The sequence below is a fragment of the Hyperolius riggenbachi genome, chromosome 5 (assembly GCF_040937935.1).
Source record: "Hyperolius riggenbachi isolate aHypRig1 chromosome 5, aHypRig1.pri, whole genome shotgun sequence".
Classification (NCBI taxonomy): Eukaryota; Metazoa; Chordata; class Amphibia; order Anura; family Hyperoliidae; genus Hyperolius; species Hyperolius riggenbachi.
In genome coordinates this window covers 329356700-329383044 of record NC_090650.1, presented here as the reverse complement: position 1 = coordinate 329383044, position 26345 = coordinate 329356700, and positions in this window count along the sequence as shown.

Below are 26345 nucleotides of genomic sequence, written 5' to 3'. Positions count from 1 at the left end.
GCCATTTTTAGGGGCAGGAGGGGGTGTAGCACAGGAAGGGGAAGCAGCAGGCACAAACAGCAGCAGGGAGGGGGCCCGACTTCCCCCCTCTCTCTCTCCTTAGGCTTTCATCAGCGCTTTCCCTCCAGCAACGTTAGCTGAGCGGGGCCTCATCTAAAGTTTTGCAGGGGCCCAGTGATTTCTAGTATCGCCCATGGTAACATGTCTGAATAATCTGTGACTATGACCAGTTTTGGACACACCTCCTGAGCTGACTGAAGACTGGTACACACCAGGATAGAGATGGCTCGAACCTCCGATTTTCAGTTCGCGAACCTCGAACGCGAACGTCCGCAAAAGTCCGGTTCGCGCGAACCTTCACGAACCACAATAGACTTCAATGGGGAGGCAAACTTTGAAAACTACAAACATTTATGCTGGCCACAAAAGTAATGGAAAAGATGTTTCAAGGGGTCTAACACCTGGAGAGGGGGCATGGCCGAGTGGGATACATGCCAAAGGTCCCGGGGAAAAATCAGGATTTTACGCACAGCAGGGTTTAAAGGCAGAAATCACATTTTATTGCTAAATTGGAGGCCTAAAGTGCTTTAAAACATCTTGCAGGTGTATACATCAATCAGGGAGTGTAGTTAGAGTACTAGTTCACACTGACAGACCAAACTCACTGTGTAACGCTGCGCACCGCAAACAGCTGTTTGTGTAGTGACGGCCGTGCTGGACTGGTGCGCACCATGGCCTGAGTGCAGGCCGTGGCGGTTTTCAAGCCCATATGGTCGCCGGGCAGAGGTAGCTCAATGACGGAACAACAGTGACTATCCAGCTGATCGAATTTGGTCTGCCCACAATGAAGCAACGACCTCATTATCTTGGGTGTGCCCCCCCTCCCGAGACACTCATATATCCGGCGGTCATTGCTTCATTGTGATACACAAGCCCCTTCACCGCGGCAAGGTAACGATCATGGAGAATTGACACGTGTACATGCCTTTTGTTTTGTTGTTGCAGCCGCAGTACCGCCAGAAAAATAAGGCAGGCATGTACACGCGCCAGAAAAATAATTACAGCGGCCACTGCTAGCAGCAGCCTTAAAAATTCAGGAATCCGCCTGGAGTCCTGGACCCTGTTGGTGGTGGTGGAGAAGGCAGTCAAGCGGCCTGCAGGTAGAGATGCTGTGTGGGGAGCGACTTAGTCTTGGGGCAAGCAGCCAGTCACACGGCGTGCAGGCAGAGATGCTGTGTGTGGGGACTGACTTAGTCTTAGGCAGGCCTGACCGTGCTTTGCAGAGCACGTGGTCAGATGGACCCTTGACCCAACGCTGTGTGCCAGAGATGACACCACTTGCCTTTTAACATCACGGTACAGTCTGGGTATCACCTTTTTTGAGAAATAATTGCGGCCTGGTATCTTCCACTGCGGTGTGGCTTTGCTTTTGTGTGCTGTTTTCCTCAGGTGGTCATCCCATTGCAGTTTGTGCTTTGTCATCATGTGCCTTCGTAAGGAAGTTGTCCCTATGCGGGTCTTGGTCTTTCCACAGCTCAATTTTTTTGTGGCAGAGAATACAGATGGCATTGCTCTCATCTGAGGCAGACACACACAAAAATGTCCACACCGCTGAGCCCTGGGGCGATGGCACTTTGGTGGTGGCGGCTGACAGAGTGTTAAAGGGAAGCTCCTGGCAGTCGATCGGTGCCCTCGCCGCAGCTCCTCTCCCTCCCGGTGTCAAGCGGTGAAGAAGCCAGGTCGGCTTCCGGGTCGGCTTCATGTGTGCTCCGCGGCGCGGGTCACGTGGTGTAAGTGACGTCATCTGGTCTCTACTGCGAAGTTCTGCGCCTGCGCAGTAGAGACCCGATGACGGCCCTACACCATGTGACCCCCCGCCATGGAGCGCACAGAAGCCGACCTTCTTCACCGCTGGACACGGGAGGGAGAGGAGCTGTGGCGAGGGCACCGATAGACTGCCAGGAGCTGGAAGAAGCCCCAGGTAAGTGCAGTTTGTTTTTTATATCCTGCGCGGACGTTCCCTTTAAGTAGGGTGCCAGAATCAGAGCAGGAGGAGGAAGATATGTCACGCTTCCGTGCGGAAGCTGAGGAAGATGAGGTGTTCTGTGTTACATAGTCAACTACGGCCTGACAATCTTGGGGGTTGATGGCATGCACCTTCTGAACACTGTACTTTGGTCCAGGGATGCATGAAATCACGACAGCACAACCTCGAACAGACCTGTTGGGTAGCCTACCTCTGCATCAGCCTGTTTTGCCCATATTGGGGGGGATGAAGTGAAAGGTATGCACTGACTTGACTAATACAATGTGCAGTCACACAGGTGCAGTGAACAGGTATGCAGTGACTAATATCAATACAATGTGCAGCTGTCAAATACACAGGTACCGTGAACAGGTGCAGTGACTGGTATATCATATAACACTGCTTGCAGTCACGTAAGTAGGTAGGTACACTGAACAGGTATGCAGGGATTGGTATTACAAATGTGCAGCTGTCACACACACAGGTACCATGAACAGGTGCAGTGACTGGTATATAACACTGCGTGCAGTCACGTAGGTAGGTGCACTGAACAGGTATGCAGTGATTGGTATTACAAATGTGCAGCTGTCACAGCTGAGAACAGGTAGTCACTGAATGTGCTGGGCCTGGCAGTGGCACAGTAGGAATTACCAAGGGGCCAAGGGCCAGCTGCGACTGACAGGGTTGTATATGCAACAAGTGTCTGTGGGACACACACACACAAAAAAATAGATCACAAGAACAATATTAGCTCCCAAAAGAGCTGTTGAGGGGTGCTTTTTAGCAATAAGTATCAGCAAGGAGCAAGCTAACAACCCTAACAAGGGCCTTACTAAGCTTTCTCTAATGTCTCTGCAGCAAGCTCTCCCTTCTCTAATTACTGCAGCCACACGAGTGAGTGAAATGGGGGGGGGGGGGGGGGGCTCCAGGAGGGAGTGTAGCCTGATTGGCTACCATGTGACTGTGCTGACTGTGATGTAGAGGGTCAAAGTTGACCCTAATGATGTAGTATAGGGGGCGGGTCAAACTCGCATATAGTTCACGTTCAATCACGATTGCGAACCACCAAAGTTCGCGTGATCGCGTTCGAATGTGAACCATTTGGGCCATCTCTACACCACGAGCGCTTCTCAGAGCTTTTGAAAACGCCAGCTTTGAAAAGTGCTTGGCTAATGTATTTAAATGGGATGGATCACACCAGAGCGATGTGATTTTCTCCCAAATGCAAACGCGGGTCCTGCAGCATTTCTGCTGATTTCTGAGGCGGCTCAGCCTCAATGTTAAGTATAGGAATGTGGAAAATCGCTCTGAAAAGCGCTAGATCAGAGCGCATTTTTGTTACAGAAGCTGTTCAGTTACAGCTCTTCTGTAACAAAAAATAAAAAACACTACACCAAAACGCTCCAAAAATTGCTAGGCATGATTAGAAAATTGATAGGCACATGCCTAGAATCGCCTAGAAAAATCATTTCAAAAAGCGCCGAGCGTTTGCGATTATGCTATCGCTTTTTGGTGTGCACTGGCCCTGAGTCTAGGTTATGGTTTCAATTGGAAAGTTGTTTGCAATATCACATATGTGAAATGATTGCTTCTGGGAAGAGTTTTTCTTGTGATTTGATGCTTTCCCTCTGCCTCCTTTGCAGGGCCTCTGTGATGACACACTTTCCCAATAATTCCCTTTTGCATCATCAAGCAAAAAACACTACAGTGTTGGACACTACAACTATCTGGACCAATTATCAGCCACAAACCTTACCTTCATCACCACTTCAAAACAAGGCCCTTAATGCGACTTCCCTGTGTTAACCCCATTGCAGTCCATTTTTAAAAAAGTTGAAATTGCATCAAAATGAAAAGGTTCCTTACTTTCACTAAAAAAACCTATGGAAACAAAATGGGGCATTTTGTGTTATCTCTAAGTAAGACCAATCTTGAGGACTGTAGGAAATATTCAGTAGATTTACTGTAAGATCTACTGTAAGAGTGGATCACAGCACTATACTATTGAGGAAAGCATTCCTATGAAAATGATGAGTATAAAATCACAGATGACGTTCCATCTCACTGAAACTATCCTGTAGTTTCAGCACTTTATGATGTAAGAATTTGCTGACTAAATGCAATTATCTTGAAATGTTACTTGTCAGACGGGTTTATGTATCTCAATAGCTATACACATAAATGTCGTAAAGCTTAAAATCATGGCAAGATCCCATTACTGCATGGTTATGTTTTCTCAGTCATTCATTCCAACTTTTAGGCCTCTTTCACAGTGCAACGTTAAAGTCGCACGTTAAAACACCATTTGACGCAGAATAGCTCACCGAAATGAAAAATCAATGCCCCATTCACAGTGCACACGTTGCGTTGGAGACTAATGCTGCACGTTAAGTGAAAGTACTGCATGCTGTGCGTTATACACGTTAGCAGCTGTGTTGGACTGTTTGCACATGCTCAGTAATGACTTGGAAACATACTTTTCAATGCCTGTATGCTGTACTGTATGCGACCATAACGGGGCATCAAGTTGCAGTGCGATTTTTTTTGGGGGGGGGGCATTGTGTTGTAATTTGCGTTGCGACTTTAACGTTGCATCACACCGCAACATCCTACTGTGAAAGAGGCCTTAACATTATGTTCATAATTTTTTTTTCTTTGCTTTTTTTTTTTTTGTAAAAAAAAAAGAAAAGAAAGGAAAAAAAGTGCATTTTTGCTAAAAAGGCTGGCATAGTGAAGAAAAAAAATGTAGTGTAAATAGCTTTGTAAAGTGGAGAAGAGAAGCCCTACTGACTGAAGTACTGAAGTGGCCAATAAATAAATAAATATACAGTATATCTAGCCTATCTGGGTCTTAGTCTGTTGGTAGTGCTTATATATTGTTTGTGACCTGTTCATATGAGTATGAGGTGAGAGGCCTCCTCGCGAAAATAACACAATTCCTCCAGAGCTGATTTAAAGTGGACCCAAATTAAAAATACAAGATTTCAGAAATAAAATATATTTTCTAAATTAGAATAATAAATAGCAGCCTTTTTTCAGCTGCATGATGACAAAGATAAAATATTTTACATTTATTGGAGGAACCCCTCCCTTCCTTTCATATTGCTGGGACAGAATGCGGCAGACTGGTGGAGGAGATAAGAAGCAAAAACAAAACACAGGCTGCTACTGATGATGTCACAGGGGAGGTGATCTCAGCTTGTGTGAGATTTCACATAGGCGACGCCCCTGTGAGGGAGGGTAGCTGATGACAAACACACCCATGATCTAAAACCTCCTACTAAGCTCAGAAGTAATGGCTGCCACCTGTATAACCCTAGTTAGGAAAAGATAAGGGTGAAAAGCATGCATTGAAATGCTCATAGGCTTGAAGGAGTGTTTATTTATCTTTGTATGTGTCAGAGTGGTGCAACTAAATATTTTGAATTAAAACATTTTTTGGTTTGGGTCCGCTTTAATGGCTAACAATTCTCTGTTACAGATGTCATAATTCTTCTTGGTGGAACCCAGTTCTTGAGAGAAGAATGCAACTGTATCAGAGACCTGGGTTCAGAGCGTTGAGAAATAATGGCTCCAATACCAGTTTCTGAAGCATTGAAGAGAACCTGTATCAAAAAAAAAGTTCCCCTGGGGGGTACTCACCTCGGGAGGGGGAAGCCTCAGGGTCCCAATGAGGCTTCCCCCTCCTCTGTAGCTGCAGGCAGTCCAGCGCTGGCTCCCCCGAAGTGTCCCAGAATCCTCCCTCGACAATCCTGATAAGCGCTGATTTATTTACCTTTCCTGGCTCAGCGGGGGCGCTGTTGCAGCTTTCCGCACAGAGATAGGCGAAAATAGCCGATCTCCGTCAGGTCCGCTTTACTGCGCAGGAGACTTGTGCCTGCGCAGTAGAGCGGCCCAACAGCGATTGGCTATTTCCGCCTATCTCCGAGGCGGAGAGCCGATACTGCGCCTGTGCTGGAGCCAGGAAGGTAAATATTTACATCTCTGCTGTTCGGGGAGCTTTATCTCCACCGCCGTGGGACCGAGGAGGACGGGGGAAGCCTCAATAGGATCTGGAGGCTTCCCCCACCCGAGGTGAGTTCCCTCCAGGGGAGGTTTTTCTCAATACAGGTTTTCTTTCATCTCCAGTACAAAGAGTGGGGAGGGTGATTAATGCTAGGTACACACGATGCAATTTTCAGACAGATTTTCAACATGTCCAATCTAATTTCCGATCAATTTTTTCGATCGATTTTCCGTTCATTTCTATGAAAAATCATTCAAAAAAATTGATTGGAAATCAGATCAGACATTTTGGAAATAATTGATCTGGCAGTAAATGTGTCAGAAAATTGCTTTGTGTGTGTCTAGCATTAGAGCAGATGGAGAGGTAAATAGAGCCTTCAAGGAAACACGGGGTGAAATTAAACTGATGAGATTAAACCCTCCTTTTCCTAAAAATGACTTTTTTAGATACCACAGTTTCAGTTATATTTAAATACACTTTTTAAGTTTTTACAGTTTAATTGTCTTTGCTCAATGACGAATTCATGAATGTACACCAGAGCTATAATCTATGAACTATTGACCCATTTTATCTCTTTCCGGCTTCTAGAAGTGTTTTATGGCTGTAATCCCTAATCAGTGAGGGTTAGCTATAGTCCGACCCAGTCCCAACCTAGACAGAAAATTACCAATGGTTAAAATACCATGCTACTTTGTAATGGGATCGGCATCTTCTGGCCCAATTATACTGTTCTATCTATAGATTCTTGCTCCATATATAGGATAGCCATAGGTGTCTTATGCCACATGTTCCCAAAACACTGCATTGTGTAAGCGTCATAGTTCAGGCTGATGGATTTTTAATGCATAATATGTAGTCTATATCATGACTTGCAATCTACAAAGTTCTGTAAATTGCACATAAATTATGCCTGCATTATTCATTTTTTTAATTATGATTGATTGGGCTTGGAATACTGACTTCCTATCTGAACATGATATGCTGCCTGACTGGATTGACCAGCAGTTTTGGAGCTGACCAACTGAACTGGCCTATTTGATTCACAAAACTGTTTCTTTGTAATGTGACCACCAACAGAATTTGAATACTTTGAACAGATAGGGTAGATAAGCTCTCAGAGTACATTGTGGCAAAATTGGCCAATCAAAATTGAATGTGTGTATGCACCCTTAGCGCTCGATTCACAAAAAGGTGCTAACTCAGTTAGCACGCCTAAAAGCTTTGGGAGTGCTAACTAGGGTGCTAAGCAGTTAGCACACCCACAGTTTTTATTGATCGCGTGCAAAATTTAGCACTGCGCCTGAAACGTTGCACCATATGCGCATAAAACAGCGCACCGGGTGCGCCCGAAATGTTACATCAAGCTGTGAACCAATTCCTGTCTAGCTCCTCACAGTTCTGACAGATCTTACAACAGTCCCGATTTTAACGGGACTGTTACGGTTTGGGAGGTCTGGTCCCACGTCCCGCATGGCCCTCTCTGCATCCTGCTGCAGGGAGGCTGAGGGAGATGAAGGTTCAGCAGTGATGACCCAGTTCTTCATGAATAAAACCTGCGGTGATGGCTGACGCTGCTGACATCTGGCATTGCTGGCCAAGGTGTTCCAGTTCAAAAGGTGCAGTAGTGTTAATTTCTGTGGTGGGTCCCGACTCCTGGGCAGCATTAAGCAGGGCTGGACAAGATAATCTGGCTGTCACAGAAACATATGGCTGCAGTGACCCTTACTGCCGGTTTAGTGTGTGACATCATTGAAGGGCTGAACCAGAGGTGTCCCTGCTGTGGTGGAGCAGCAGCAGCTGATGTATGGAGCCGGCGTCCAGCAAGGCCAACGGTTTCCTAATCAGAGTGGAGTCTTCCTACCTCAGTGAAGCCCTGACCTCCTGAGTAGCAGCGGTGGACTCAACACTGCCCGAACCTGCACAGGCAACGGACCCAGGCAGTGGCAAAGTGGAAAAAACTTCAGGTCCCAAACTCTCCACAACTTGCACTACTGTCCCAGGCTACACCGGACCACACTGCACACCTTCAGGGAGGAAAACAAGGTGAATTGGTAGGTAAAAGGGAAGAAAAACAAGAAAAAGCCAGAATCCTGAGGCCATGGCTGCCACTTCGCCATCTTCCATCTTCAACAGTGGTAGTAGTATGCAGTAGTATGCAGTCCAGTTATGTTTGCAGAAGTGTGGAGTCCAGTGATGTATGAAGAAGTGCAGTGTCCAGTCATGTATGTAGTAGTGCGGTGTCTAGTCATGTATGCAGTATTATGATGTCCAGTCATGTATGGAGTAGTGTAGTGTCTAGTCATCTATGCAGCAGTATGGAGGCGAGTCATGTAGGCAGTACTATGATGTCTAGTCATGTATTGAGTAGTATGAAGACTGGTCATGTTTATTGTACTGAGGCAAGTAGGTGAAATCCGCTGCACCTCGGACATCAAGATAGTGCTGGAACCAGGCGACTTGACCCAAACATACAGCGAAGAAGGAGAAGTTCCGCACAAAATCCTGTGTTCAATCGAGTCCCAACTTTATTAATACAGGTAAAAAGCCATACAGTCAAGGAGCTGACATGTTTCGGACTCACAGGTCCTTAGTCATAGCACAAGTTCATGTTGAAAAGACCCAGTGAATATAAAGGCTAAAACCCCCCCTTAACACAGGTGACTCCAATCACACTCTCTTTGGGTCACACTCAAGGGTAGCAGTGGGTGTGGCTAAAAAATAGAGGAGGAATCTATGGAATTCCCCTCAATTAAAACCAAATTAACGCATATGAAAGGATACAGACAACACTAGATACTGCAATAACAGAAACTAATTAATTAGAGAAGCACCGATTGGTCAAAACCTAAAAGCCTAAAGCTAAACAAAAACAAGCCAAAACAAAAGGAATTCAAGTGATGAAATTTAATTCAAGTAATGAAATTTAAATCCCATCTGGTATTAAGTCCATGTGGTAAATGTGTCCCTAATTGGAAGATCCAAAAGGCTTCCCTAGTGAGTAACAATTTCTTCCAATCGCCACCTCTCAATGGTCTCGGGATTCGTTCGATCCCTTGGAAAGAAAAAGAGGACATGTCCCCCGCATGGACTCATTTAAAGTGACGTTCCCTAAGGTGCCGAGTGGTGCACCCCACATATCGTACACAACACTGTGTGCACGATACTAAGTACACAACATGTGTGGTGTGGCAATTAATGTACTGTCTCATAGGTAAACTCTTGTCATTGTGAAAAGAAACAATAGATTTAGTAATATGATGAACGTCACAGTACTGGCACGTAGCCATGCCACATCTGTATGCGCCAACACGGGCGGTGGGAAACAGAAGTAAATAGACTGGGGGACAGAATATTGCCCAAAGTAGGGGCACGCTTACTCACAAACTTAGTGCCCTTATTGAGCATCTGTCGAATTTTATCGTCAGCATATAGGATGGGCAGGGAATTTCTGACAATGGACACAACCTGGCTGTACTCAGAACTAAAAGCTGTCACAAAGACCTTTTATTTTGGTCTGTTTTTTTAGCTTTAGGCTTTTAGGTTTTGATCGATCAGTGCTTCTCTAATTAATTCATTTCTGTTATTGCAGTATCTAGTGTTGTCTGTATCCTTTCATATGCGTTAATTTGGTTTTATTTGAGGGGAATACCATAGATTCCTCCTCTATTTTTTAGCCACACCCACCGCCACCCTTGAGTGTGAACCAAAGAGAGTGTGATTAAATTCACCTGTGTTGGGGGTGAGTTTTAGTCTTTATATTCACTGTGTCTTTTCAACATGAACTTGTGCTATGACTAAGGACCTGTGAGTCCAAAACATGTCAGCTCCTTGACTGTATGGCTTTTTACCTGTATTAATAAAGTTGGGACTCCATTGAACACAGGATTTTGTGCGGAACTTCTCCTTCTTCGCTCTATTGTACTGAGGGGCACAATCATGCATATAGTGCCTTTGGGTTTGGTAATGTATGTATCACTGTGGCAGCTGACCTTGGACTTTGGTCATGTATGTAGTGGTTAGGTGCCTGGTTATTTTTACAAAAATGTGGAGTGTGCTCATGTATGAAGTAATATATTCCCCCGCCGATCGTCGCTACCCCCCACTGTGGCCAGCATCCCCGCTCGCTCGACTTGAGTGTCGGGTCCCTGCTTGATGACGTTATCAAGCCGCGACCCAGAACTTTGCAGTAGCACGAGTAGGGATGCCGGCCAGAGTGGAGTGGGCTAGAGCTTACCCCCCCCGCATGGAAAATGGAGTGCACATTTTATACTAGTATATGACTGGGCCACAAGCAATTATTGCTATTCCTTATGGGTTACAAAGAGAAATACACAGAGAAGAGCCTAATGCATAATCATGCCCTAACTGTGGTGCAGCTTCATGGGCCTCTAGAGGACATGGGGCCCTTGTATCTTGCCACTAACTGTCCCTCACAATTTAGTCCCTACTGTAGTCATATGTTCATCTTAGTCTAGGGCTAATTTTTTTAGGGGTGAGCCAATCAACTTATCTGTATGTTTTTGGGATGTGGGAGGAAACTGGAGTACCCGGAGTACCCAGAGGAAACCCACACAGACACAAAGAAGACATACCAACTCTGTGCAGATAGTGCCCTGACTGAAATTAGAACCATGGACCCAGCAGTGCAAGGTAAGAGTGCTAGCCACTATACCACTGTGCTGCTCTATGTAGAGACATAAGATATTGGTTTGGACCTTAGGCTGCAAAACTATTTTAGAGAAAAAGTGAACACTGCTCACCACCCCACCTTGCAGCCAGGAGCAGGACCACGGGCAGCCACACACCACACCATCAGCACTGGAAAGAGGAAAGATCCGGTCAACTGGTACAATAAAAGCCCAATTTTTATTGAAAAAAAAAGCTCACGCGTATCGGAGCCTCACAATCGCTCCTTAGTCATAGCTTAGTCAGCTATGACTAAGGAGCAATTGTGAGGCTCCGATACACGTGAGCTATTTTTGCTATGTCCAGCATGATCATTTTTCAATAAAAATTTGACTTTTCTTGTACAAGTTGAGCGGATTTTTCCTCTTTCCAGTGCAAAATTATTTTCTAGATAATTTCTTGAGGGAAACCTGAAGCCAGAGGAGGAGGTAATGTATACTGGTAGGCTATCAGAAGTCAAATGCCTGGAACAAGCAGACAGGGAGGTCAGGCTTCAATTGAATCACCTGATTTGCATACTTGTCATTTTGAAAGTATTATATGCAAAAGATCGGTGTGACAGCTAGGCTACCAGCATTTCTAACGCCAGCCTCTATATGCAACTCTATGCACAATTGCTTTTAAATGTTAGCCCATATTTACTCGATACATTTTTGTATCATTTTACATGTAGAGCAGAGCAGCTGATAAACTAAACAAAAGAAGAAATATAATGCTGGGTACACACGGTGTGTTCCCGCACTCGATGCCCCGCTCGATTCCCGGCCACTTGATTATTTCCGAGCATTTCCAATCCCATTTTGATGATTGTTAGATCGAGTCTCATGTAAAGCATGCCAAATCGTCCTAACGATCCATCGAAACCGCGAATCAGACATGTCGGAAATAATCGAGTGGCCGGGAATCGACGGGAATCAAGCGGGGCATCGAGTGCGGGAACACACCATGTGTACCCAGCATAAGATGTCCATAGATAACAGTTGTCTGTGTTTGTTGCTTGCATGGATGGCTGCCTCTTCTCTATGGCTTGTCTTCAGACAACGCAGGCCAAGTGCTATGGGGGGAGAGTTTATGAACCTGCATAGTATAAACAGGTGTATAAACTGAAGCAGGTAAAAAGGGCATACAGGAGGCAGTTAAAAAAATGTGTCTTATTGAGCACAATGTTATTAGCAGAAAAATGACGGTGCACAATATTTTTTAACAGCAATGTGGAATGCATTGCCACAGGAAGTAGTTATGGCAAATTCTATACCTGCATTTAAAGGGGGCTTAGATGCTTTCCTTGCATTGAAAGACATCCATGGCTATAATTACTAGGTAATGCCCAGTGATGTTGATCCAGGGATTTTATCTGATTGCCATCTGGAGTCGGGAAGGATTTTTTTTCCCTTTTGGGGCTAATTGGACCATGCCTTGTAAGGGTTTTTCGCCATCCACTGGATCAACAGGGATATGTGAGGGAGCAGGCTGGTGTTGTACTTTGTTCTCTGGTTGAACTCGATGGACGTATGTCTTTTTTCAACCCAAATAACTATGTAACTATGTAATACGAATATGAAAATCCTATAGTGAAAGTCTCAATATGAAAATCATAGGGAAATTCATAAGCTCGCAAGGACAGGGCTCTCTCCCCCTTTTGTGTCTTGGTAACCATTATACAGTTTATTCATCATGTTAATTTTATCACTGTCATTACCAATTCTATAATTTGTATTTTGTATCATTCTTTGTATTTTGTCACTAATTATGTATCTTGTATATTGGTGTACACCATTGTCTGTATTATTATGTACCCCATGTTTGTTTCTTACTTTGTACAGCACCACGGAATATGTTGGCGCTTTATAAATCAATAATAATAATAATAATAATAATAATAATATAATGGCAATAGGAAGTATATATATATATATATATATATATATATATATATATATATATATATAAAAACAAACAAACTATATCATCTCTGTTGTGGGCACTCGGAACAGTAGAGTCATCACATCACCTAGTAATGGTGTGTGCTATTAACCTTTTTATGTGTTGAATTTTAACATTTAGAGGGACACCAGTGAAAAAAATGTATAAAAAAGTGCTTAATTTTTACAATAATTATGCATAAATTATTTAGTCAGTGTTTGCTCATTGTAAAATCTTACCTCTCCCTGATTTACATTCTGACATTTATCACATGGTGACATTTTTACTGCTGGCAGGTGATGTCACTGGAAGGAGATGCTGCTTGCATTTTTGGCAGTTGAAAACAGCTGTTATTTCCCACAATGCAACAAGGTCCCTACAGTGTGATGTCAGTACCGTAGTGCTGTGAGGCGCTGACATCACACTGTGGGAGGGGTTTCACCACAAAATCAGACATACAGAGCCCCCTGATAATCCGTTTGAGAAAATGAATAGATTTCTCATGGGAAAGGGGGTATCAGCTACTGATTGCGATGAAGTTTAATTCTTGGTTACGGTTTCTCTTTAAGACTGACGGCATTTATAGCATGAAGAAGCCTAGTTGCACTCAAATGCAAAACTGGGCAGGAAATTAGGTACTGAATGGGCTTGATTCACAAACAGTTAGCACGTGAAGTGCTGCTCGCGGACTTTTGTGCGCGCAAAGTGCCGCAATCGCGGACATTAAGTCCGCGCTATCGCACGCAAATGTCCGCAATTGCGGCACTTTGCGCACGCAAAAGTCCACGAGTGGCACTTCACGTGCTGACTGTTTAGCACGCCCGTGCTAAACAGTTAGCATGGCTTTGTGAATCAAGCCCAATGTGTTTTATCCCAGTATTAATCACTGATCACTGAAAGGGCTTTATTTTTTTAAATATGAAATATGGTAACAAGGTTTAATATTAAAACAAACATTTGAAAAAAAAATATTTCAGCCAGTAAAACTGTAAGAATGGAAGTATTCTATTTCTTTCCCTGCCCCGAAGTTTTACTTTTAAGTCAAACTTTAGTTAAATCTCATCTTTAGGCAAAATTTGGCTCAACTGTAGCAAGTATTTGCAGTTGCCTGCATGCCATTCATGTTACCACATATCACCTAACAGGCCCAGCAGTAGCACACTATGCTAAGATAGACAACCTTAGTGTGGAAAAAAAGAAAATGAATTCTCATCCTTTTCCTGTTCTTCTCTATTATAATTCTAAGCAAGTTTTGTCTCAGAAACCTAATGTGACTTTAAGTAACCAAACATCACGCCATAGCAAGATCTTAAAGTGTACCCGAGATGACATGTGATATGTTGAGATAGACATGTCTATATAAAGTGGTAAGAACGCAAACACCTATGCTGTGCTTCTTTTATTTTTTACCTACCTGAAAGAGTGAATTTCCAGCTGTACAAATTACATTTTTTCTTCAGTCGGGGCCCAGTCATGATATAGCATCACTCACTGATAAATTACAGCTATAAAACACTTTCCTAAGCAGATAACTAGGCTTCTGACTGCAAAGGATAAAGAAAGAGTTCAATAATTCATGTATTTTTTGTTCTGTGACGCTTGAGACATTGCAATTGAACAGAGACAATAAAACATTAAATCTTGTTTGTTAATGTTATACATAAAATAAATTCACAAGATGTCTAAAAAAAAGTCATGTCTAGGAGTAGGAGGAAAGATCCAGTTGTATATCTAATCAGTTTATTTTCATCTCGGGTTCACTTTAAAATGGACCTAACCTCTTGCACAGGACAGAAGGAAAACATAGAGAAATGCCCCCTGTATGTATTTAGAGTTTAGCCTGTCTAATCCCCCCTCATCTGTGACTAATCACCACTGTAATTTGATCTCTTCAGCTGTGTCAGCTCAGGAATCTCCTCTGCAATGGCAAAGCTTCTAATTTGTAAACATAAGATGTTAACAATATGTCTGCTTCCATGAAAGTAGGAAGTACAGTCCTGGCTAAAAGTTTTGAGACGGTCAAAAATATTAGTTCTATCAAAAAGTTTGCTGCTGAACTGCTTTTAGATCTTTGTTTCAGTTGTTTATGTGATGTACTGAAATATAATTATAAGCACTTTATACGTTTCAAAGGCTTTTAGTGACAATTACATGAGATTTATGCAAAGAGTCAGTATTTGCAGTCTTGGCCCTTCTTTTTCAGGACCTCTGCAATTCGACTGGGCATGCTGTCAATCAACGTCTGGGCCAAATCCTGACTGATAGCAACTCATTCTTTCATAATCACTTCTTTGAGTTTCTCAGAATAAGTTGGTTTTTGTTTGTCCACCTGCCTCTTGAGGAATGACCACAAGTTCACAGTGGGATTAAGAACTGGGGAGTTTCTAGGACACAGACCCAAAATTTCAATATTTTGGTTCCCGAGCCACTTAGTTATCACTTTTGCCTTATGACATGGTGCTCCATAGTGCTGGAAAATGCATTGTTCTTCATCAAACTATTGTTGGAAGAAGTTGCTGCTGGAGGGTGTTTTACTACCATTCTTTATTCATGGCTGTCTTTTTTTGGAAAAATTGGTGAGTGACCCCACTCCCTTGGATGAGAAGCAACCCCACACATGAATGGTCTCAGGATGCTTTACTGTTGGCATGACACAGGAATGATGGTAGCGCTCACATTTCTTCTGACAAGCATTCTTCCAGATACCCCAAACAATCGGAAAGGGTCTTCATCGGAGAATATGACTTTGCTACAGTCCTCAGCAGTCCATTCAACATACTTTCTGCAGAAGATCAATCTGTCCCTGATGTTTTTTTAGAAGAGAAGTGGCTTCTTTGCTGCCCTTCTTGACACCAGGTCATCTTCCAAAAGTCTTCGCATCACTGTGCATGCAGATGCGCTCACACCTGCCTGCTGCCATTCCTGAGCAACCTCTGCACTGGTTACACTCCAATCCCGCAGCTGAATCCTCTTTAGGAGACGATCCTGACGCTTGCTGGACGTTCTTGGATACCCTGAAGCCTTCTTATCAAGAACTGAACCTCTTTCCTTGAAGTTCTTTATGAGCCTATAAATTGTTGATTTAGGTGCAATCTTAGTAGCCACAACATCCTTGCCTGTGAAGCCATTTTTATGCAACGCAATGAAGGCTGCATGCGTTTCTTTGCAAGTCACCATGGTTAACAATGGAAGATCAATGATTTCAAGCATCATCCTCCTTTTAACATGTCAAGTCTGCCATTCTAACCCAATCAGCCTAACATAATGATCTCCAGCCTTGTGCTTGTCAACATTCTCACCTGAGTTAACAAGACAATTACTGAAATGATCTCAGCAGGTCCTTTAATGACAGCAATGAAATGCAGTGGAAGGGTTTTTTTGGGATTTAGTTAATTTTCATGTCAAGGACTATGCAATTCATCTGAACACTCTTCACAACATTCTGGAGTATATGCAAATTGCTATTATAAAAACTTAAGCAACAACTTTTCTAATTTCCAATATTTTTGACAGTCTCTAAACTTTTGGCCAGGACTGCAGACACACTGGAGATTTATTGCAGGATTTGTATCGGCTGTAACAAAGAAATGTTTTTCTTTAAAGGTTATTATACTGTTAAGTATCTTTTAGAGCAGAGAGGAAGTTCTGAGTTCAGGTCCACTTTAAGTCAAAAGCCTTTTTTTATTGATTAGGGTCTGGGGTCTGAGTAGTCACAGGGGTGCTTTCTTTATCTTCCTGTGTCCTCATTCTCCATGAACCCTGAATCCTTGTGTATGGTTAAATTATCAAAAGCCAGTTATCTTTACTCCATTAATTTGCCAATTCCATTCAGTAGGTATTGACCCTTTCTGACACTTGAGCCTCAGTAATGATCATTAACTACCAATGACAGTAAAAGGGACCAATAATGAGACATAGAAGAATAGAAGGAAAGGGATAAGCACAAAAAGACAGGTGTTACAGCTTGTATGGCGAGCTGGCTTTAGCTATCTTAGAATGCCCCAGAAGCGTTTATGATTAGAAGAAAATGTCTAATATGCCAATCAGCCCTATCCAGGGGCAAAAGTTTGGAAGCAAGTCCCACTTTCTAGCAGATGATCCAGGTAGCCAGTACCTGAGTTAACCGCTTGCAGGGCCCTATTTAACCTGAAGCTAATTAGTATGCTATGAAAAGCTGTCAGTCATCATTACAGAGGTGTCAAGGCTCATGGAGAAAGCTGCATCAATCTAATCACACATGTCTACAAGTCACATCTGATCAGAGATAGATTAAGATGTAATGGGGCCCAAGGCAAGGTAGTAGATTTGTGCCCTCGTTTTGGTCCTTATGAGAAGCTGAAGTGAAGAGAGGTCAAAGAAGGTGGCAGGTGGATGGGCCCCTTGACACTCACTAGGCCCCAACAACCTACATGACAACATGATTAGTTCTTCTGCAGGCACAGCAGAGGTGAGAGTAAACTGACCTAAGCTAATGAGGCTTCCTGTTGGTCAGTGAAGTCATCCAACACATCAAATTACCAATAGAGAGGCAAATAATATTTTGGATACAAGACTCTTCAGTGTAGCTCTGGAACAATAAAACAACATAAGCCCATCTGCAGTTCACATGCAGGTGATATTTTCACACCTTCTCATAAACCTCTTCCAAGCACGAAGATACTCACAATAATTCTGATGGTACTTGTAAAATGCTTGGAAGTTATTTTAGAGAAAATATGTAAATTATCTCCTGGGAGTTAACTAAGGTGAAAAAGTGATTTGCATATTGGGCCATTGACTTTAATGCAATTTTATATTGATTTTGTATCAAACACATTTGAATTAAACACGATCTTCTGACTGTTAAAAATATTTGCGTCAATGTAAGCAAAATTATCCCGGTCAATCACATCTAATCAATTTCTCCTAAATCTTCAAATTGATTTGGCATAGATGCAAGTGTCTTATTGGATTAAATGTGCTATCAAATAATCAAAATGGAAATGTATGTGCTACTATAAGTCTTCCAATAACTGCACCCATTTATGCATATAACATCTCACATCTCATGAATAAACAACAGGCACCCATTAAAATACCACAAAATATATACATTTTTTTTCCACAAACAGGGAATGGGTGCTTCCGAACTCTGCCATGTGACACGTGACTAAATACCATATCACATGGTCTCTGCTTCCATGAGCATTGTGGGTATTAAGTATCACACCTTTAGGGACTGTGGCAGAGCAAAGAGGGTCAGTTATTTTCAATTATATACATACTGACTGTTAGATTTGCACGTTATTAAAGAGGAACTCCAGTGAAAATAATGTTATAAAAAAGTGCTTCATTTTTACAATAGTTATGTATAAATGATTTAGTCAGTGTTTGCCCATTGTAAAATCTTTCCTCTCCTTGATTTACATTCTGACATTTATCACATGGTGACATTTTTACTGTTGGCAGGTGATGTCAGTGGAAGGAGATGCTGCTTGCTTTTTTGGCAGTTGGAAACAACTGTAAACAGCTGCTATTTCCCACAATGCAACAAGGCTCCTGCAGTGTGATGCCAGAACCATGGGCCTAACTTCACACTGTGGGAGGGGTTTCACCACAATATCAGCCATACAGAGCCCGCTGATGATCGGTTTGTGAAAAGGATTTCTCATTGGAAATGGGGAATCTGTCAGAATCTCTCCTGTAACATGTTCTGTCGGTTGCAGAGGAACTGCAACCGGGCAGTTCTGACTAATCTGCTTGCATTCGGTTGCGCATTCGCAATAAGTCGCATTGTCATTTGCAATCACTCTGCAGTTAAGAGCAGCTCAGGATGCTGTCATGACTCCTCCCATTGCTTGCTGCAGTTGAACTGCCAAATAGCCCTGGATTTCCTACATGCATGTTGTTGAATAATATTGCATGTATTTGTTATGAGAGTCCTTCAGCTAGCAGCTTGTAATCAAGCTGGCTCAGGATTGAGTAATTAGCATTCAGCTGTGTGGGAATTTGCAAGCCTGCATCCATTGGCTGATGTCGATATAAAAGTCTGCTTCCCATTTCAGACTCCGCCCGACATAGCGTTCAGCTCCCTGAGTTGTTGCTGGGTCATTCATGTGAATTGAATATTGCATTGTTTAACCTTGTTTCTTGCTTGGACGTTGCTGTATCCGTGGGGATACAGTGAAGTCCTTCTGATCCTGATAGCTTGGATTCTGCCATCACCACGTTGGTGACTGGTAGTATTCCTTCTTGCCTTGTTCCTGAGGACCTAACTAAAGCAGCGGTTGCCATTAGTTACGCTCCTACATGTTAGTCTTGTCTATGAAAGTGTGAATGTTTGCTGTCGCTGGGGCAGCGACTAGATTGGCAAAGCATTCCGTCTGTCTGTTGTTTGTCTTGTTACTCAGCCTGAGGATTAGTGCGGCGTCGCACTAAGCAGCCATTGTATATAAATGCAACTTTCATTACTCAATTAATGTATTTCAATGCGACTGCCAGACTGACTTAGAAACGTGTATGACTTTAGCTTGTTACCGACTCTGATTCTGTCTAGTCCACTGTACCACTGCCATCTGATCTAACGTGTATGACTCTAGCCTGTTACCGACTACGTCTGTTGTGTATTGTATCATATAGCATCTAGCGGTATTGGAAGCCCAGAGCTGCAATTTCTCTGGGCAATCTTGCTCCCTTGTTCATTACTCCTGTGGCCACCTGTGTAGCCTCTTCCATTACCCAGCTACATAGTCTTAAACACACACGCTGACTCAGAAAGTATACTCCCCAAGCATTACAGTATCAGCTACTGATTGGGATGAAGTTCAGTTTTTAGTTACGGTTTCTCTTTAGTACACAGCCAAAGGTGCCCATGCTCAGTACAATTTTCTGTTCTGAGTGACCTTCCAATCCAATAATAGCAATTGGAAGAAGACTATTGTATATCATCCATTATGGCCATTGATGAGATTAAAAGCTATAACCAGTCCACTCATTTCAATTAGAGTCAATCAACAGAACTAACTGTTCCAATCCAATTGCAATTATCAAATGGGAAAGTTGAGTATTTACTAAAATTGTACCGTTAATGGGTACTAATGCGTATACCTATCTAATAAACATGTATGGCTATTCTCATTTCCATTCATAGTGATTATAAACTACACTTTGAGATGAGATTATGAAAAAACAAGGTATATTGATTAAATCATTTACAATAAATTGGCACATTTCACATGAGTATTCGTTAGTATGAAATAGACTCTGTGGGCCACAGCCGGGGAGTTAACTCACCCTTGTTGCATGCCTCTGGCCATCATGTTCCACATCACTCCAATGCTTCCTCCTTCCAGCTGTGAAGGAGGATGTATCGGTGTAATAGAACATGATGTGGAAGGCAATGGCCACAGTCAATGACAAGAATGATTTAACCCCACCCGGCCAGTGCAGTAGCATGGAGCATGGTTGAAGGGGGGGGGGGGGGGAGGGGGAGCAGGAGAAGAATACCCTCTGCCACTGTTTGGCCAATGAAATCCGCCATTTGGAACTCTTTCAGATGCATTGAGGGGGGATTTGAGGCCACTGTACACATGCTAGAACAGCGCTGGGCAAACTACTGCCTGTAGGCCTGATACCGATAGGCGGCTGGATTCTTCTCTTTCTCCCTTCCCTCCCCCTGCAGAGGTGTTAGGGTGCAATTTAGAGGGGGTTAAAACTTACCCACTCACCGCTTCCTGCATTGCATCTGCATATGACACGCTGGCTGCCAGCGTGTGATACTTTGGTGTGTCATATGACGCATGTCATATGATGCCATTACCATGGAGATGTGACACAGGAAGGAGCTAATGGATAACTTTTTGGCCTGGGCCACACAAAGCCAGAGCCAGGGGCCCCCCTCAGGCTTCTCCCCTAAATGCCCTCCTGCAGCTGCATCCCTTGCAGGGACTATTGTTACGCCCGTTTCCAAGAGACTTTGACCAGACTGACAGTTGCCCTGAGATGTCGGAATGTAAATCATTTATACACGTTTTACACAGGACTTAACTTACAAACAAGCTCCCGGAATGGAACCTGTTTGTAAGGAATCACTTGAATTTAAATAGCCCCCCCAACTGGTAAAATCCTGACTATGCCGTTCATTTATGAAAACACATTTTGTGTTTCCTAAGAACTAAATCTGCTATGTTGTATCCTAATAGGGCGTGTTGCCTATTCATGAGTACTAGTTTAAGGAAGTACATGCCAAAAACATTCCCTACTAGCTCTGGCAGTGGCAGCACTTTAAGACATATTCCAGAACTTGGGCCATAGTTAGCGTCTGTGTTGCCCTAGGTAAACAGGAATGATGCTCATTTTCACAAATGATCCACCCCATTTTTTTTGCCAAACAGGTTATGTGATTACATAAAACCAGAACATAATATTCCAGGCAAGATGGTGTTTTGTATACAGTGCAACTCACACCCTGTCATTATTTTATAGCAGCGTGTATGTTGTTTGGCCATAGAGAGTACTCTTGTTCCCTCTCCGCATTCTGCATGTATTTTCTCTCAGGTATTCAGGTAGCCTTATCCATGAGCGTTCAGGTATAACCACTTAAATAAGGGCTGTTCACATGATTGGTTCTGTGGCTGTAAAGGCTGGTGCTCGTTGTTTAAACTCTGTCCATTCAGATGACAGCCATTGCTTAAAACGTGCCATCGAAAGCCAACAACTGCTGTTCTGCAATCTTGCAGAAAAGCATTTGCAACGAGACACTGAGCTGCCACCGATGGCTGGGCCAGACGTCCATCTGAACTAGCCCTTAGAGAGAAAACAGATGAAAATGGGGCAATTCTTATACAGAATTTTTGTTTGGCAAATCATTAAAAAATATACTACAGTAGAGTCTTGGTTATCTGACTGGGATTTGCTGATGTTGGATTAGTGTGTTTTCTGGTTGCTTAAAACTCAATGTTAAAAATAGGCCCAGCTAATAGAGTACTACAACCCACTCTATAAGCATAGCATGAATTTTATATTAAATGTTAAAATACAGTAATTGAAAGTATATTAACCTTTCGGAGCCACGGAACCCAGTCTTTCAGCACAGCAGAGCCTGCAAACAGCCTAAGAAGACTTCCTTCCCCACAGTGACAACTGCCTGCGATTTGTGCTGGTTGTTGGTTGAAAATGTTAGTTAATTGAGTTCTGGATAAGCAGGACCCTGCTGTACCTATATATTGGTCTTTAGGACCCCCTACTTCAATTACATTTTCCACTGAGATCTGAAGCTGGCAATCTTGCTGAATGTGCCTATTCCCAATACATAATGTTGCTGAATTTTATCACCTTACGTAAACGATACCCGAGGTGACATGTGACATGATGAGATAGACATAGGTATGTACACTGCCTAGCACACAAATAACTATGCTGTGTTCCTTTTTTTTTCTTTCTCTGCCTGAAAGAGTTAAATATCAGGTAAGTAAGTGGCTGACTCAGACCTGACTCAGACAGGCAGTAACTACAGTGTGACCCTCACCTATAAAACACTTTCCTAGCAGAAAGTGGCTTCTGAGAGCAGGAAAGAGATAAAAAGGGTCAATAGTTCATACATTTTAGCTCTGGTATACTTTAATTAATGTGTCATTGAGCAAAAACAATAAAACAGTTACAACTTAAAAAGTAGATTTAAACATAAAATAAAACTGAGGAATATCTTAAAAAGTCATTTCTAGAAGTAACATAGATACAATTGTTTATTTCATTCGTTTATTTTCAGCTCGGGTGTCCTTTTAAAAATATGAATATATTTTAAATGGGAAATGTAGATTAGTAGTGGAATCTAATAGACTCCTGGTCTAGGCATTACAGTGAAGCAGACCAAATGGAGGGCTGCTTGGGGTCATTCTTAATCAGCTCAGTTTACAGTAGGGGAAGCTGAAATCCACCATTGAATGAATGTCTAGTAGCTGCTACCACTAAAACAGTCCCAGTACTGCTTGATTGACTGCAATTGCTGGACAATAACTTTAAAGGGATTTGTATGTATTAACACACATTTTCATGTTAGCTTAAATTACGGGGATGCAGTGACAGAAAGCAGTAAAAAGTAGAGCCACACTTCATTGCTTCATATTTTTGCTTGGTCTTGCTAGACAGTTAAACATAATTATGGGATGTTTAAAGGGAACCTGAAGTGAGACTGTCATCGCCATCTTCATTGTCTAATAAACAATGTGGGTTGCCTGACTTCTTTGCTGATGCTCTGCCTCTAAGTTACTGGCCCAGAATGAGCATGCAGATGCCACTATATGTAAAAAATGTGTAATGAAAAAGGAAACATATACTCAGTACCGGTATTTAAATTATTTAAAAGGGAAAAATATCCAGTGTTATAAGCCACTTCTACTTCTTACTCTTCACTGCCTCTGTAATTGTCTTTAATAATTGAAGCAGTACCAACAGCTGTCTACACTCACTCTAATCCCCACGGCAACTGTCTGCAAAATGGAATTCAGAATATCTGAACTTCCCATCGAGGCTTTCCATTGGCCCACACAAATGAACTAATGGTGATCCTTTGCAGCAAATTCATATATGTTCAGGTGGGGAATTTGTATTTGCTGCCGGTACTCACTGCAGACATTGCCTGGGGATTCAGGAATAAAAGCCCATAGTGATGGTCTAGCTATCTTTTTATAAATGACTGAACTGACGTTGTGTGTGTACAGCTGCACACAGGGACGGATCTAGGGGGGGCAAGCGGGTCTCTTGCCCCAGGCGCAGTTTGTTGAATTCTTACAAAGGCGACAAAATTTGGATGGGGAATGGCAGTTTAGGCGCCAAAACCTGACTTTCATCCCTTGATGATAATAATAATTGCCGTAGTTAGTCATTTTTCAACTCGCAAGTCACTGCTGCTTTACACAGTATTTATAAATCAGGCACTTAATGTTTTATTGTAAATACAGATTAGACATCAGGTCCATAAAACAACAAGAGGACAGTTAAGTATACAAGATGATCAGTCTATTTATTTATAAAAGTGGAAATTAGTTTAAATGAGTTGTACAAAACTCCATCACCAGTCATTACATTGTCCCTCCTCCCCACTGCTCCCCGGGCCCTCTGTACATGTAGCGACATACTAATCACTAACCCGACCTGGCGCGCGTAAGTATGTATGTATGTATGCTTTGCCGGTGAATTGGGTGCCAGGAAAGCCGAATGATAAAATACTATTCCCCCTTCTAGTTGTCAGAACTTGGAGGAAGATGTAATTCGGAGTCCGGCAACGGAGCCCCAAATTACCCTTACATGCTGCTATGGGGCACCTGATTTCGACACTTCACCTGGCATTGCTGCAGGCAGGCAGTGTGTCTGAAGACAATACGGACAGTGCAGCACTGGGACGGGTGAGTGATCAACATGTAGGTACATGTGCAGGGGCCCGGGGAGCAGTGGGGTGAGAGCATTGGGGGTGGGGGCTGACTTTATTGGTGAGAGGAGGGTAGGTGGCCTCCAGCTTAAGTGTGCCCTGAGGTCCATTAAACCGGCTGCAAGATAAATGACCAGAAGGATGACAGCAGAGCGAGCAAAAGAATGTTCTATTGCTTCATGGCAGAACTAGTTTTCCTCAGGCCCACCATACAACCCAGACGGTAAGCACACTACCTGTAGAACCCTAGATCATAATATGCAAAGATGACATGCTGGGTTATATTCCGCTTTAAGGGAGTTCATCAGTGGACTGCAGAGAGCTGGGTGAGTAACCTTTTATTTATGCTGTGCTCAGGACTCTGCATAGGGAAGGAGAGAGGGATGCGCTCGGGGAGGGGAGTGAGCCACCTTTCCATCATCAGGCGCCTGTAGGCACGTGCCTACAGTGCCTTATGGTAAATCCGGTCCTGATTAATCGTAACTGCTTATGCAACAAAAAGCTCTGCAGGAGCCTGATGCATTGTTTGGATACAGCAGCCACCCCACTGGCAGAGTAAGCACAATCACAACATATCCATTGAAAACATTCTGGAGGTGCAGCTGACAATATACAATTATCCACTGCAGCAAAATTGCTCTTTGAATTTTTAAAACCTTTTGCAGGTTAAATAGTTTATATACATCCACTGTGTGCTTCCATTATTATAACTAATAGCCACACTAAAGGAAGCAGTGATGTAAAGCACTTCTATGTGGCAGTTGGATTAATATTTAACTACATAGGCATGCAATCCCTCTGCAGAGAAAAATAAACGCCCAACTTTTACACACATCCAGGAAAAAAATAGACTTCTGTTTGCAGGTATTTTGTTCACTGATATGTGCAGTGCACTCCCCAAGCTCACTACTGACACTGTTGACTCATTTTTTTTTCTCTGACATTAGGTGGGGCTACAAGGAAATAAACCGGTCACATAAAATTGCTAGTTTATTTTCTTGTATTAAAAATTGCATAAGCATAAAGCATAGGTTAAATTATTAATGGTTATACATTTACATAGCATTGCCATCCTCCTCAATGCTTTACAGAGGATATACTCATAGGCCTCAATTCACTAAGCTTTATTAAACACTTTATCAAACGTTTGATAATTTACCTCATGGGTAAAATCTAATTTTGAATTCACCAAGGTGTTATAGATTTATTGAACATTTTAATCGATAAAACATTTGATAAATATATAACACCTAAGTGAATTCAAAATTTGATTTTACCTATGAGGTAAATTATCAAACATTTGATAAAGTGTTTGATAAAGCTTAGTGAATTGAGGCTGAGTTGTAATCATGTAACTAAGTATTCCTCAGAGGAGTTGACAATCAAATCTTTCCCATAGAAACAGTTCAATGTCCCTATCACTGACTAAGGCCAGTTTTTTTTAAGAAAAACGAATTAAAGTGTACTGAGAAGACACAATAAAAGTATTTATATGTACCTGGGGATTCTACCAGCCCCCAGCTGCTTCTATCCTCCACTGGCTGGCCCGGTAAATCCTTCCGTCGGCTTCAGTTGTGATCTACTGGGCATTTGCGGCCCGGCCGTGCTCCCCCCCATCGCCCTCCTGCACCTGAGAAGTACTGCAGGAGGAAGCCCCAGGTAAGTATATATGCTTTTATTTTGTCATATCAGGTTTCCTTTCACTTATTAACTGAAAGCTGTAGTGTCCAGAGAAAACCCACCCAAACATAAGTAGCACATAAAGGCTTGTGACCCACAACAGCATTTTTAGCCTGTTTTGGAATCACTGGCGATCCCAAAAGCACTAGGCTAATGTAGGTAATGCAGAAGATTCCACAGACACGATTTCTCTAATTCCAAATCATGGGTCCTGCAGACATTTTTGTAATATTTTTAGAAGCAATCCATAGCTAGCAGTTACTGGTGAATGATGATCACTCCAAGAAGTCGTACTGAAAACACGGTACTTCAAAATTCTGAAAATTGTGGGTACCAGGCCTAAAACTCTATGTATATAATGACCTTGGCCAAGATTTGAGCATGGGACTCCAGCACTGTAAGGTGAAACAGCTATCAACTATCAAAATACACAAACCAACCCCAAATTTCCAAGAGCATTAATCAAATTAATAACATATTTTTATTTTACCTCTGAAGAGACTCGAGAATCCTATGGCTGCGTATTGTTTACATGTCCATCTGTCTATACAGGTGCATTTAGGCTCCTGCCTGTGGGTCTAACTACTTTCCTCTGCCTCTAACCCATCTCTCTAAATAAC